This window comes from Gastrolobium bilobum, unplaced genomic scaffold, assembly GCF_033153095.1.
Source record: "Gastrolobium bilobum isolate Gb01-03AN ecotype WA unplaced genomic scaffold, APGP_CSIRO_Gbil_v1 utg117694, whole genome shotgun sequence".
In the NCBI taxonomy this organism is placed as follows: domain Eukaryota; kingdom Viridiplantae; phylum Streptophyta; class Magnoliopsida; order Fabales; family Fabaceae; genus Gastrolobium; species Gastrolobium bilobum.
The window spans coordinates 39,752-53,778 of NW_026899453.1; the positions used below are offsets into that span (position 1 = coordinate 39,752).

The 14,027-nt window shown below is 36.7% G+C and overlaps 1 non-coding gene across 1 annotated transcript; it reads right to left on the reverse strand.

Moving 5' to 3' along the window:
* Positions 1 to 4,743: 4,743 nt before the first annotated feature.
* On the reverse strand, positions 4,744 to 4,850 carry LOC133290515 (small nucleolar RNA R71). The gene has a single exon (XR_009748681.1). It is a non-coding gene; the product is annotated as a small nucleolar RNA R71 (small nucleolar RNA).
* Positions 4,851 to 14,027: the final 9,177 nt, after the last annotated feature.

The following is a 14,027-nucleotide window of genomic DNA, read 5'->3' on the forward strand; positions in this document are numbered from 1 at the left end:
GAGCAGCTAAGGAATGAACAACACTATAATCTTTCTTATGCCCCAAGATTTCGGATTTTAGCTTGATACAAACTGGCAAGTGTACCGATCGTTCAAGTAATAAAGTGATAAGTAAGTTATCGTCTCCACAGGGATTGTGAGCGAATATCTTATAAACGTCCTTTCAAGATATAAAACCCAAGTGATTTGAAGAACAATAGAAATCAAAGACAAAGACGTATTTTTGGATTTTAAAATAAGAGAATGATGCAAAATGATTTGGATAAAAATATGAGAGATATTGCAGGTAAGTACACTCGCCCTATGATCCCCTCTTTTTACTACAGATTGATTCACAATGCTCTATTAAAATAAACAACCAAACAATTTATCATCCAAAAAATTATTAGCTAAACCCCAATTCCTTGCAAATTTAGCCCTTTAATCACAATTAAAACCCCAATTCCTTGCAATGTTTCAATTGAGATCAAACATTACACAGATAAATTAAACGTTTGTAATCAAAAATGCGTCTATTCCTAGCACGCATGTTAATTTGTATCCTACCCCCTTTCTGGACCAAAACCCCAATATTCCTATCTAGGGTTCTAACCCTCGGATTATCATTTAATACTAAACTGATCAGATTTAATATAAACGATAAGCAATACGCACAGAGTAGGCATAGATCAATTAAATTAAAGAGCGAAAAGTAAACCAATCCTAAATAAACAAAAGGTTCACATAGGGTTTGTGACCCTACCCACAATGAAGGAAACTAGCCAGACATGGTCTTAGCTGAATTAAAATGATTCATAAAAGAAGAATAATAGCTGAATCCCAAAGGAAGAGAAAATAATCTCCAAGATCAATCTCCGTCTAAAAGCTCCAAAAGTTCCCTCCTCCTCTTCGTCTGTTTTTTTTTTGTCTTCTGATCCCCCTCCTTTTATTTTGCTCGCATGCGTTCAAAACACGGTGTCTTCCTGCTCGAAAACCGGTGCTGATGGCGCCGTTTTTAACTGAATTTGAATTAATCTGCGCTGATGGCGCCGATCATACTTCTTTCGCGCTGATGGCGCGGAATTTCCACTGAAAATGCATTTATTCCGCGCTCCGTCCATCTGATCCAAATTTTCCTTCTGCGCAAATTCTCATTTTTCCATGCTAAATTCCTATCCAAATATAAACTTGAGTGAGAAATAACATTGAAAATTAAAAACTAACAATTAATCCATAAAATGTATTGATAAATATGCTCTTTTGACCTTAAAGCTTAGTATTTTAACTTGGAAAATCAAATATATTCCAACCACATCATAGCTACATGCAAATAGAGAAATGGCTCCATCAAAACCGAGTGGAGTGTGTAGGAATCAGGAAAAGATGAACACCTTACCTTCTTGCTAGATGAGGTTCGGCCAACAAGGAAAAGAGAAGGAGAAGATGCTTAGGTATTTTGCTCCCTGCTCATGGAGCTCACGGTTTGAGGGAAGTGGGAGATAAGATAAAATTTTCTTTGTGTTCTTTCTCTAAGGGCTTACGGTTTTGAGAGGGTGAGAGGACAAGAAATTTGTGGAATGTAATTCTGAGTGTAAAGGCCATAACATTATCTTGTGTTACTCCACTTGCCGACCAATGGGGAAATATGCATGCTACTCACTTTCCCTTCATTGGTTGCATGTTTGGAAAGGCTGGCTTGAAGCTATACAAAGTCACAAGAAACCAGAATTTTTTACCTCCCCTATGCGCATGAAATGGGATACAAGGGTGGATGAGGATCACCATGTGTTAGTTCTCAACCAATGTAAGGCATCCTTGTAGATTTCTTAGGATAAGGTGAGGATTAGCTAAGGGATTATGGCTGAACTTAAACCTTTCTCAAGGCACTTGGGCCGTCGGCCCTTAAGGGAAAAATGGGTCCAAAGATTTATGTCCTGGAGGCTCACCCATCTCATGTACTAACCCACTAATTATTATTTCACATACCTTCTAAGTGTCAACTAGATTTTTTTTTTTTTTACATATTATGATCAAACCAATTCTATCCTTTTAACTAAGGTTTCGAGTTCCTATAATACATACTCACCCATAATTGTAATTAAAATAATTTTCATGATTTAAATTAAGTCCACCCTAAATACGTAAATATATACATATATATATTTCGAATCCAAGACATGCTTCTATGTTCCAAACTAAAATTTATTTAACTTCCTAAATTCGTGGGATGTTACACCCGACATATATCCGGATATTCTGGGTATTTCGGAACAGTGACGGTACTGTTCATACAGATTGTCATTCTGGGTTTTTGGACCCATGTTTGGTTAATGTGGACTTCTGTATTAATTAATGTAAGTTGATAAACCCTTGGTTTACCATGGTTTTAGGCTTAATTATACTTGAAACATATCATGAATTGCATGGAAATTAGGGTTGTATACTGTAAAGTCACAATAATTGAATATCTTGCTAACATGTTATCATAATTCTTATTTTAAGGAATTTTTGACACCTATTATGGCTTTTTGGAACCAAAAGAAGACATCAAGTTGAGTTGGAGCCTCAAAGAAGCAAGATTTCAAATGTGTACCAGCTGTAAGAGGACGTTTTAGCGTCCATGAATCACGTTTAAACGCTCAAGATGAAGAAAACAGCAAAACTCCCTGGACGAGAGCGTTTTGGCGGCCAAAAGAGCGCCAAAACGCTCCAGCAGCATCAATTTACCATTCGAATAGGACGTTTTGGCGCACTACATCACGCCAAAACGCCCAGAGGCAGAGAAGAATGCACTGGGAGGACGTTTTGGCGCTCTAAATGCACGCCCAAACGCTCCTGCACGAAATCACTAGCCTAAGATTCAACTAAGATTTGCCAAAGGATACAGATTGTGATATATGGGATGAAAGCAGAAACATCTCTATTAATTGAAAGAAATCCTGGAAGAGATTCGTCGGATGATATAACAAAGATTCGAAGCTCAAATCCGTCAACCAATCTTCAAGATTTAATTGCAAAAAGGAAACAAATGGGAAATCAATTACAAATCTGATATGGATTCGTTGGGAGATTTAATGATGGATACAACTCCAATGGCTATAAATAAGGAGCTTGACAGCAAACCAATTCACAAGTTCAGAGCATTACACCAAGACTGAAGGAGGAATCCTGTTGTGGAGCGCTGGAACACTGAGGAACCAAGTCAACATCACACCAATGGAGGCTTAGGGTTCTCTTTTCTTTATTATTGTTTTTCAATTCAGTATGCTAGAGTAGTCTTTTATGTAGTTAAGGGTAGATGGAACCCAATTGAATCTTTATGTTTATGAATTAAATTATCTCCGAATCCTGTTCTTTTTATAATTGAATAAATTATCTATTTTTAATGCTTTCGATGAGTTTGTTCCTTATAGAATGATTTTGGGGAATTGTATGACAATAGGGATGTTGGTGCATGAACCCTGACTTGATAATTTATCATAATCCTTGTGATCTAGGGATAGACATAGGTTAATTATGCAATCTTGAAATTCTTGATCTTAATGCATGTTTTCTTGGGGAATAATCGGGGAACTAGAGTTCTTTCAAGATCACATAGATTTAGGGTAACAAGGAATTGAGCCCTAATTAACTTAGAAAGAATTGATTGGCAATATATTAAGAAACAGATTCATGACTTTTTAATTCATAACATATTGAGGATATTGGGGGAAGTCGAAACCTTAACTACGCTTGTTTTAAATTCTTAATCAAACATCATCTTTCATTCATTCTTTTTAATTCTGAATTTTTTTAATGGAATGCTTTTCATTACTTGTCTTTAATTTTCAAGTTCTTCAATTACAACTCTCTTCATCTAAATTCTTGATTGTCCAACTAAAACGCAATTAGCGAACTAGTGCTTGAAATTCTGATATTCGTGGGAACGATCTCGTACTCCGGTACACTTTATTACTTTACGACCGGTGCCCTTGCCGATTCGCAACAAGTTTTTGGCGCCGTTGTCGGGGGTCGAATTCTTCAACATTAGAAGTAACTAATTAACTTTTAGATTTGACGTTTTAATTTTCTGCACTTTATACATTCTTCAAAAATATTTTTTCTGCATTAAAATTCTGCATCAATTTTCTGCATATTTATTTTTCTGCATTCTTTGTTTGTTTATTTTTTTTATTATTTTTCCTGTTTTTCTATTTTGTCTTTTTTCTATTTTTCAGCACATCTTTTCAATCTTAGTTTATGTGAGGTACTCTTAACCCGTGAATCTTGCAGTTTGATCCTGAGATAGAAAAGACAGAAAGGAAACTTAGGAAAGACGCAAAAGCAAAGAAAGCGAAGGAAACAAAGGCATCAACTTTGACGGAACCAAAGGAGGAATCTATGGCAGAAAATAATCAACTCGCTCCAAGGACATTGGGAGATTACATGACCCCAGCTCGAGTCCCATAGACGGCAAGCATTGTTAGACCAAACATAGAGGCTAACAACTTTGAACTGAAGCCGGCACTGCTATAACTGATTCAAAAAGAAAAGTTTGCTGGAGGAAGCACGAAGAACCCCTATAGTCATCTTGATAACTTCTTACTTTATTGTGATACATTAAAAGTAAATGGAGTTCCTCGTGATGCTATCAGGCTATTTCCATGCTCACTGAAAGATGAAGCAAGAGATTGGCTGCAGTCTCTACTTGAAAGAAGCATAACCAATTGGGATGACTTAGCAAGGAAATTCTTGGATAGATTTTTCTCAGCCTCAAAGATGGCAAAACTCAAGGCGGAGATCACTGCTTTTGAACAAAAAGACAGCGAATCTTTGTACGAGGCTTGGGAACGATTCAAGGGATCACTCAGGAAGTGTCCTCAACATGGAATTGAAGAATGGGAGAAAGCAAGAATCTTTTTTCAAGGGATGACATCCAGCACAAGAACACTGGTGAATGCTGCTGCAGGAGGATCACTGAAAACAAAAACTCCAGAGGAAGCGCTAGAGTTGTTGGAATCTTTAGCGTCTCAAGAATTTGACAATGCTCATGCCCCAGTTGCACCAAGAAGAGCAGGAATTATTAAGCTCGAAGGCTATGATGCGCTCTTAGCCCAAAATGAACAAATGCTGGAAATGAACAAGAAACAACAAGAACAATTAGATGCTCTTACAAAAAAATTTAATTCTTCTCAAGTTTCTTCTGTTAATAATTCTAATATTAAATGTGGTATTTGTGCAGAGGCTCATGCAACTGAAGATTGTGACTACATGAGAACAACTGAAAAGCCACCAGCAGAGGTCAATGGACTCTGGTATGATCAGAAGAATCAGAATCAACATCCAGGGTTGAGTCACAAATCCAATCATCAGCTCAATCTTCCCCTTCCAATGCAACCAGATACCCCACAACAAAGTAACACTTCTGAGTGGGAGAAAGCTTTTGCACAGTTATGCAAGACCACTTCTGATTATGTTCAAGGTGCAAATGCTTTCAGAGAGGACACATCTGCTTTCATGCAAGAGACTAGAGCAGCAAACCAGAATCAATAAGCTTCCATAAGAAATCTGGAAATTCAGATTGGCCAGTTGTCAAAGCAATTTTCTGAGAGAGCTCAGGGTACTTTTCCAAGCAACGCAGTTGTCAATCCAAGGGAGCATTGCAATGTTATCACCACTAGGAGTGGTACAGTGATTCAGCCTACAGAGGAGCAGCCCGGAAAAAAGAAGAAGGATGGAGAAGAATCAGATAAAGAAAAGGAAAAGGATACAATTGAAGTTGACAAAAGCAATCCTGAAAAAGCCGAAAAGAAACTATTCAAGTGGGAGAAGAAGAAAGATCTAGAAAGATAGAACAAGCCATTAGATCTCTCGCCATATGCTCGAATCCCTTATCCTCATAGATTAAAGAAAGAGATTCAGAAGCAGCAGTGTTCAAAGTTTCTAGACATATTCAAGAGGTTGCAGATCAACATCCCTTTTGCCGAAGCTTTAGAGAACATGCCCGACTACGCAAGGTTCATGAAGGATCTATCATCAAGGAAGCGTAAGTTGCAGGAATGTGAGGCGGTGAATCCGACGGAGGAATGTAATGCGATCATAAAAAAGAAGTTACCTACCAAAGTCAAGGATCCAGGGAGCTTCAGCATTCCATGCACTATAGGCAAAGTGGAAGTGGACAATGTTTTATGTGATCTTGGAGCTAGCATCAATGTCATGCCACTCTCCATGATGAAGAAGCTGGGGATTACTGAAATTAAGCCCACAAAGATGATAGTGCAATTGGCTGACCGCTCTTCAAAGCAAGCTTACGGCATCATTGAAGATATATTAGTTAAGGTTGACAAGTTCATCATTCCTGTTGATTTTGTCATCCTTGACATTGAAGAAGATGACACAATTCCTATGATTTTTGGAAGACCCTTCTTGGCAACTTCAGGAGCGCTGATTGATGTGCTTAAAGGTGAGCTGATCTTACGAGTAGACGGAGAGCAAGCAATTTTCAAATTCTTTGACAAAGAAGTCCCCTCCTCCGTAGCTCAACCACAAGATCAAGTCTACTTTATTAGTGAAAAGAAAGGTGAAGAAGAACACAATGAGAAGTCTTCTCAAGAAAGTAAGCCAAAAGTTAAGATGGAAAAGCCGAGGAGCAAAGGAAAGCATGTAAAAGTCAAATTCAAAGTTCCTGAGACTACTTTACCTCATCCATATGCAAAAGAGCATTATGGTAGGACACAATTTCTGAATGATGGAGCTTGGTCATCACCAAGATTATGTTTTGAACCACCATGATCATAAGTCAGGTACGTCAGGCTCATGACGTAAAACAAGCGCGAGGGAGAGGCAACCCACCATTTGACTATTTTTAGTTTTGATTAATTTTATTGTTAATTTTTTTAAAAAAAAAATAAAAAAAGATAGGAGAAGGTGTTGAGACTAATGGCTATCATGAGTGAATTTTACAGGTGACGAAAAGGGAACAAACAACAAGAGAGCGACTGGTTGTTTTTATTCCTTGACGCGTTTTTCTTTTTAGATTTAAATCTGTTGCTGAGGACAGCAACATTTAAATCTGGGAATGGGGAACGCGTAATTCATCTAAGCACAATTGAGTAAGCCAGAGGAACTTCATGAGCATACACAGAACATCCGGCTAAAACAGGGAACTATCTCAAATCCTTTCTCCTTTCTTTTAGCTTAATTCTTTTTGAATTGAATTTTTAATAGTTTTTGTTGAAGAACCCCAAGCCAATATTTTTTTTGAAAATTCTAAAATTTTTGAAAGTTTTCTCAAGTGTTTTTAATTGGAAAAATGGCGAGACTTTTAAATTAGTGATTGATTCAGAGCATGATGATGCACTTATACATATTCATTTTTTATGAACATCATTGCAATAAGTGACATGATTCATTGAATATATTGTTTGGTATTGAAGTTGTTTGCGAAAAAAATAGGATAATTATTGTGCATTCATAGCTGTGAGGTTTTGAGCCTATACAGAAAAATTTTATTGAGTGTGCATTCCACTGTTGAGATACTCTAGAACTTGCTTTGTTTCTTGATTGAATTGGTCTGTGATATATTTTGTAGAAATGATAGAGGCATGTTCTTTCTCTATCTAGATGGCCTAATAGCTAACCTTTATTGATATTACTTAGTTAAGCCCCCTTGAGCCTAGACTTTTTATTCATGAAAAACCCTTGAATGTGAATAGCCACTTCCCCAATTAAATCCTCACTTTAATAAGAAGATTAATTTCAGATTTGAAGAAAAGAGTGGATATAAGTTGTGACTATACAAGCGTTCAACAAAAAGAAGAAGTACAAGCAAAAGGGCAAAGCCCCAGGAAGAAAAATTGGTTAGAACAAGAAGAGCAAGCAAATTGCTCAAAGAAAAGAAAATAAAAGAAGTGAAAAGCAAGAAAATATTCTTAGAAAGAAAACGACAAGAGAAAAAGTTCAAAAGGAAGAGAAGAAAAATGTACTAATGTATGAAACAAATTACACTTATTCCTTCCTTCAGAATCTGAATTTAATTCTTGAACTTAGTTCCAAAAATCTTTCCTTTCCCTTAACCAGGCCACATTATAACCCTAGTGAAGACCTCTTTATCTGCTTAATTTATCACAAGAACTGTGGAGAGCGAGAATATAAGCAAGCCTATGGTAGTGTTGATACAGTGGAAAAAGAGTGAAACACCAACCCTTTAAACAGTTGAGTACGAGTGAACTAAAATCCTAGTGAGGGAGTGTCTCAGGATGTTTTCCTTGTTCTTGATCTTAAATAATTTCATTGAAAGTCTAACTGATGAATTATGAATCTTGCTACTTTGATGTCTTATCTTTTTAAAGTCTGAATGCTCTGTGATCATGTCTCTGATTAAATCCTGGCTATGAACTCCATGCAATTGAAGGTCTTGATTAATTTTCAGTAAGTTTATTCTAGTTAATTGCTGAGGACAGCAATATTCATATCTGGGAATGGTTGATAAACCCTTGGTTTACCATGGTTTTAGGCTTAATTATACTTGAAATATATCATGAATTGCATGGAAATTAGGGTTGTATACTGTACAGTCACAATAATTGAATATCTTGCTAACATGTTATCATAATTCTTATTTTAAGGAATTTTAGACACCTATTATGGCTCTTTGGAACCAAAAGAAGACATCCAGTTGAGTTGGAGCCTCAAGGAAGCAAGATTTCAAGTGTGTACCAGTTGTAAGAGGACGTTTTGGCGTCCATGAATCACGTTTAAACGCTCAAGATGAAGAAAACAGCAAAACTCCCTGGACGAGAGCGTTTTGGCGGCCAACAGAGCGCCAAAACGCTCTAGCAGCATCAAGTTACCATTCCAAGAGGACGTTTTGGCGCACTACATCACGCCAAAATTCCCAGAGGCAGAGAAGAATGTACTAGGAGGACGTTTTGCCGCTCTAAATGAATGCCAAAACGCTCCTGCATGAAATCACCAGCCTAAGATTCAACTAAGATTTGCCAAAGGATACAGATTGCGATATGAAAGCAGAAACATCTCTATGAATTGAAAGAAATCCTGGAAAAGATTCGTCGGAAGATATAACGAAGATTCGAAGCTCAAATCCGTCAACCAATCTTCAAGATTTAATTGCAAAAAGGAAACAAATGTGAAACCAATGACAAATCTGATATGGATTCGTTGGGAGATTTAATGATGGATACAACTCCAATGGCTATAAATAAGGAGCTTGAGAGCAAACCAATTCACAAGTTCAGAGCATTACACCAAGACTAAAGGAGGAATCCTGTTGTGGAGCGTTGGAACACTGAGGAACCAAGTCAACATCACACCAATGGAGGCTTGGGGTTCTCTTTTCTTTATTATTGTTTTTCAATTCAGTATGCTAGAGTAGTCTTTTATGTAGTTAAGGGTAGATGGAACCCAATTGAATCTTTATGTTTATGAATTAAATTGTCTCTGAATCCTGGTCTTTTTATAATTGAATAAATTATCTGTTTTTAATGCCTTCTATGAGTTTGTTCCTTATAGAATGATTTTGGGGAATTGTATGACAATAGGGATGTTGGTGCATGAACCCTGACTTGATAATTTATCATAATCCTTGTGATCTAGAGATAGACATAGGGTAATTATGCAATCTTGAAATTCTTGATCTTAATGCATGTTTTCTTGGGGAATAATCGGGGAACTAGAGTTCTTTCAAGATCACATAGATTTAGGGTAACAAGGAATTGAGCCCTAATTAACTTAGAAAGAATTGATTGGCAATATATTAAGAAACGAATTCATGACTTTTTAATTCATAACATATTTAGGATATTGGGGGAAGTTGAAACCTTAACTACGCTTGTTTTAAATTCTTAATCAAACATCATCTTTCATTCATTCTTTTTAATTCTGAATTTTTTTAATGGAATGATTTTCATTACTTGTCTTTAATTTTCAAGTTCTTCAATTAGAACTCTCTTCATCTAAATTCTTGATTGTCCAACTAAAACGCAATTAGCGAACTAGTGCGTGAAATTCTGATCCTCGTGGGAACAATCTCGTACTCCGGTACACTTTATTACTTTACGACCGGTGCACTTGCCGAGTCGCAACATAAGTCAGAATCAAAGTGATTAAGGGCTTATGCCTTTGTGAGAAGCCTAAAGACATGAAACGTAAAGGAAAGGCGTTGTCTTTATATTGTATTCTTGTAGAGTATGATTATTTATATTATGGTTGGTACAAACAAATTATGATTGTGCTGTGTGTGGACTTTGAGCTCGATTGGACTCTTGGCTAGGATAGTTAGCTTGCAAGGTAAGCTTTCGTGTCCTCGGTTTGGCCATTGTGTGGTTCCACCATACTCTATGGGGAATGGTCTATATGCATGATGTGTCTTCATGCTTTGATATTTGAAATGCTATTGAGCTGTTAAGTGCAAATGCCTTATGATATGTATGTGGTGTTCTCCTAGACGGGATGCAATCCTGTGGGCAGGTATGACATGGGCGCGTACTGTGTGGGTAATAGACGTATTCCTGCATTTCTCTAGCCAGTGGTTTAGTTATAACACACATGACATGATTATCTACTGCATTGCACTGATTTGGAAATGATATTGTAAAGCTGCTTTTGAACTTATATTGCACATGTAAGTGAGCTTGGGGTGGAAGATCCTTGAGGACCCCTTGTCTTATTGAGATTTCTGTTTAGAGATCCCACCCCACGTTTGGGGCGCTTATTTCAGGTAACTTAGGGGTTGATGCCTCTGGCAGCAGGAGGCCGGTGCTTAGTTGACTGTTTATGTTTTCCAGCTTATATTTATGGACTACTGTTTTTCCTGTATTCCTTATGCTGTTGTTTGAGTTGAGACTGTGTTGGACTTTGTTGCCTTAATTGGTGAGCAAGGGGTTTGTCCATGCCGCTTTGATGATAGTATCTTTTTAGTCGTGTTGTATAAACTATCAGGATGTTGTCCGGTCTATGTGTTGTAGTTCCGTGACTAGAGACACATTTGTTTTATTTATATATTGAGGTATTTCAGTTAGATGTTTTATTGCAATTTATATATTGTGACACTCTCCCCTGAATGCATCCAAGGGAGATGCCTGCTAAATCTTATTAGAGTCGCAACGATAACAAAATCAATTCTGTACATGCATTTCAACGTCACATGATAAAACTGCATTAAAATCGAAACACATACGTAAAACGGCTAGAGATTTCATAAAAACTTTTAAAGCTGAAATCGTAAATTTTTTTCAGAAAAGCTACCTGTCTTACAAAAATTATATAAAATCAAAAATACAATATTTTGAAATGGATGTGTTATAATTTGAAAGTAGACATCTGGGGCGTTACGTACATAAAATTGATAGCATTTGGAGTTCTATAGCTCCGGTCAGAACTCACAAGGTGCATGTTGAATCAGTGCAAAAATCCGAGTTTAATACATGCAGAATTTGTTTGGAAAAATTTAAATACCACCGGCTAATGGAATTCGGATTGCTTCCAATAAAAATCAACTACACAGGACCTAATCATTTCTATCAATTAACCATCATGAACCTACATATTCTTAGCCAACTAAATCATACTTTACATTCAGAAAATTTAATATGTTTAAGAGCTGAAACTCGATAACTTAATAATAAAGTATGGGGTTACGTAAGTTCCATACAATTAAAAAAAACATATCACAAAAATTCATGCTACGACCATGTTTCGCAACAAAATAGAACGCAAATTCTAAACTTGCCAATCTCCAAAATATTACACCAAGTTCAACGTTCCACACTTAAGCCCACTAAAAACAGTGAACACACGTAGAATGACCAAACGGAAATGAACTTAAACAGAATTTTTCCAAGACAATTACTCCATCAAATACTTCTTCATCCTCCTGCAATTTTATAAAAGTTGAGCCCCAAAAGGGGTGAGAAAATTCCCAGTAGTGTGATAGAAAATCCAATAATGCAACAGTATTAATATAGATACAAAATTTCCAAAATTGTCACATCAACAAATAATTTCCGAACAGATACCAAAATGCAACAGAATGCGTGTATAACGCCAGAATATTGTATGTTTATAGCGCTAAAGTTCACATACTAACTAACTAAACTCATTGGAGATTCCATTTGGCCCTAACAGAGGGGAATTCCAATTGAGACCTATTCGAACTGAGCCACGGTTCCTTCTCCCTGGTACTTGAGGGATGCCTATATGATGCATGCCCAAACATATGCTTCATTTCATCAAATATTCCGGTTTCCAAAACAGCATGTATAATGATGTATGAAATTCTATGTTTTGCTTCACATACACATGACCAAAATACAGATTTATGATGTTCATGAGCATGACCAGAATTCAGAATCAGAAAATCATAGTCTCATGACTATGACACCAAATTTCGAACAGGATGTGTCTCCAAAACATAATTCCAACAAGTTACCTTCAAGGTCAGATTACACATGCTTTCAAACAGAATATTATGGAGACATGTGAGCAACAAATCAAAAATCCATGACCTAAATTAATAGTCACAGAAGGTTAATCCACCAAACACTTACCTTGAGGATACAAATTTTTAGTCAATATATCACCAAATCAGTCCACTCTTTTAGAGGCTTGCGCACTTAAACAATAAGGTACCAAATAAGAATTTTATTTTATATTATCCTATACGTCACATGCAATTTCCATTTCTCCTAATCCTTGGTTTTTTTTTTTAATCGAAATATCAAGCTTCAAATACTAATTAATTTTCTGACTTAAATTTAATTTTACCAATCGTTAACAAGTGACAAAACCAAGGGTTCCTATGTGTCTAGGTTCGGTTTTTAGGCCATCATCTAGGGGCTTCTATTTTCATTTAACAAAACAGCACCTACACGGTTTAGGAGTGAGTTATTTAGGCTTTTAGCATGTTGTCTACATCATTTTTAACACATGCAAAGCTTGATAAATTTGCTAGTCCAAAGGAACAGTCCATAGAATGGTGAGGAGCTATCTTTCAAGCTCAAAATTGATTTTGTGCTTGCATGCACCAAGGGGCCATGGCGTTATTCAACAAAACAGAAAAGAAAGGAAGGAGAATGACAAAAGAAACATCCTCCTTGTATACCTCTAAAAATTGAAACAGAGAGAAGATAGAGGGAGGGCATGATTTTCGTTTGCTACCTTCTTACATGCGCCCAAGCTCTCACAATTGGATTAAAGAAACCAGCGACCAAGGGATGATCAAGCACCCTCACACTCCTACTATCCAAGATATCAAAACAGAAGGAAAAATCAGGAAACAGCTCACACATGCTCTCATGCGCCGAAATCAGAAAGTGAAGAAGAGAGGGAAATACTCACTTGTTCTTGAATGTAAGGGAAGAGGGGTCAGAACTTAAGTGTTGTGACCTTCCTTGCAAGGAGTCAAATTTTCAGCTGTATGCAAGGGGAAAAAGCTCCATCAAAACCGTATAGAGTACATAGAAACAATAAATTAATGGAGATACTTTACCTCCTTGATGCTTGAGGTTCGGCCAAGCAAATGGAGAAAGAAGGAAGGAATGCAAGTTTTGGTGGTGTGGTCCTTTCCTTTGTACTTGCGGCTTAGAGAAGGAGAGGATGAGAGCTGATTTTAATTCTGAACAAGAGGATGGATAAGCAATCAGATTTGGTGTCTTTCACTTAGTTATGCGCACAAGGAGAGAGAGGGTGAGATGGATAAGTGAGTTAGTTTCTGACCACTAAGAAAGCATGCATTCAGATTTGTTTAGGATAAGTTAATTGACTAGCCAAGGGCCAAGACTAAAAAGGTTTGGGCTGACTTAATCCTTCGATAAGGAAGCTTGGAGCGCAGCCCATTAAGAGAATAGGACTCAATTTAATCTCCTAATGCATATTATTGCATGTATCCACTAAGTTTTAAAATTAATCTATCCTACTTATAATTATTCTTCGATTTCATAACATGTATTCACCTCCATAATTGCATTTTAAATATACTTTCTAATTTATGCGAGTTGTTACACATACAGGCGATGTTTTGAAAATGATTAAGTAATCAAGTTGGTAATGAA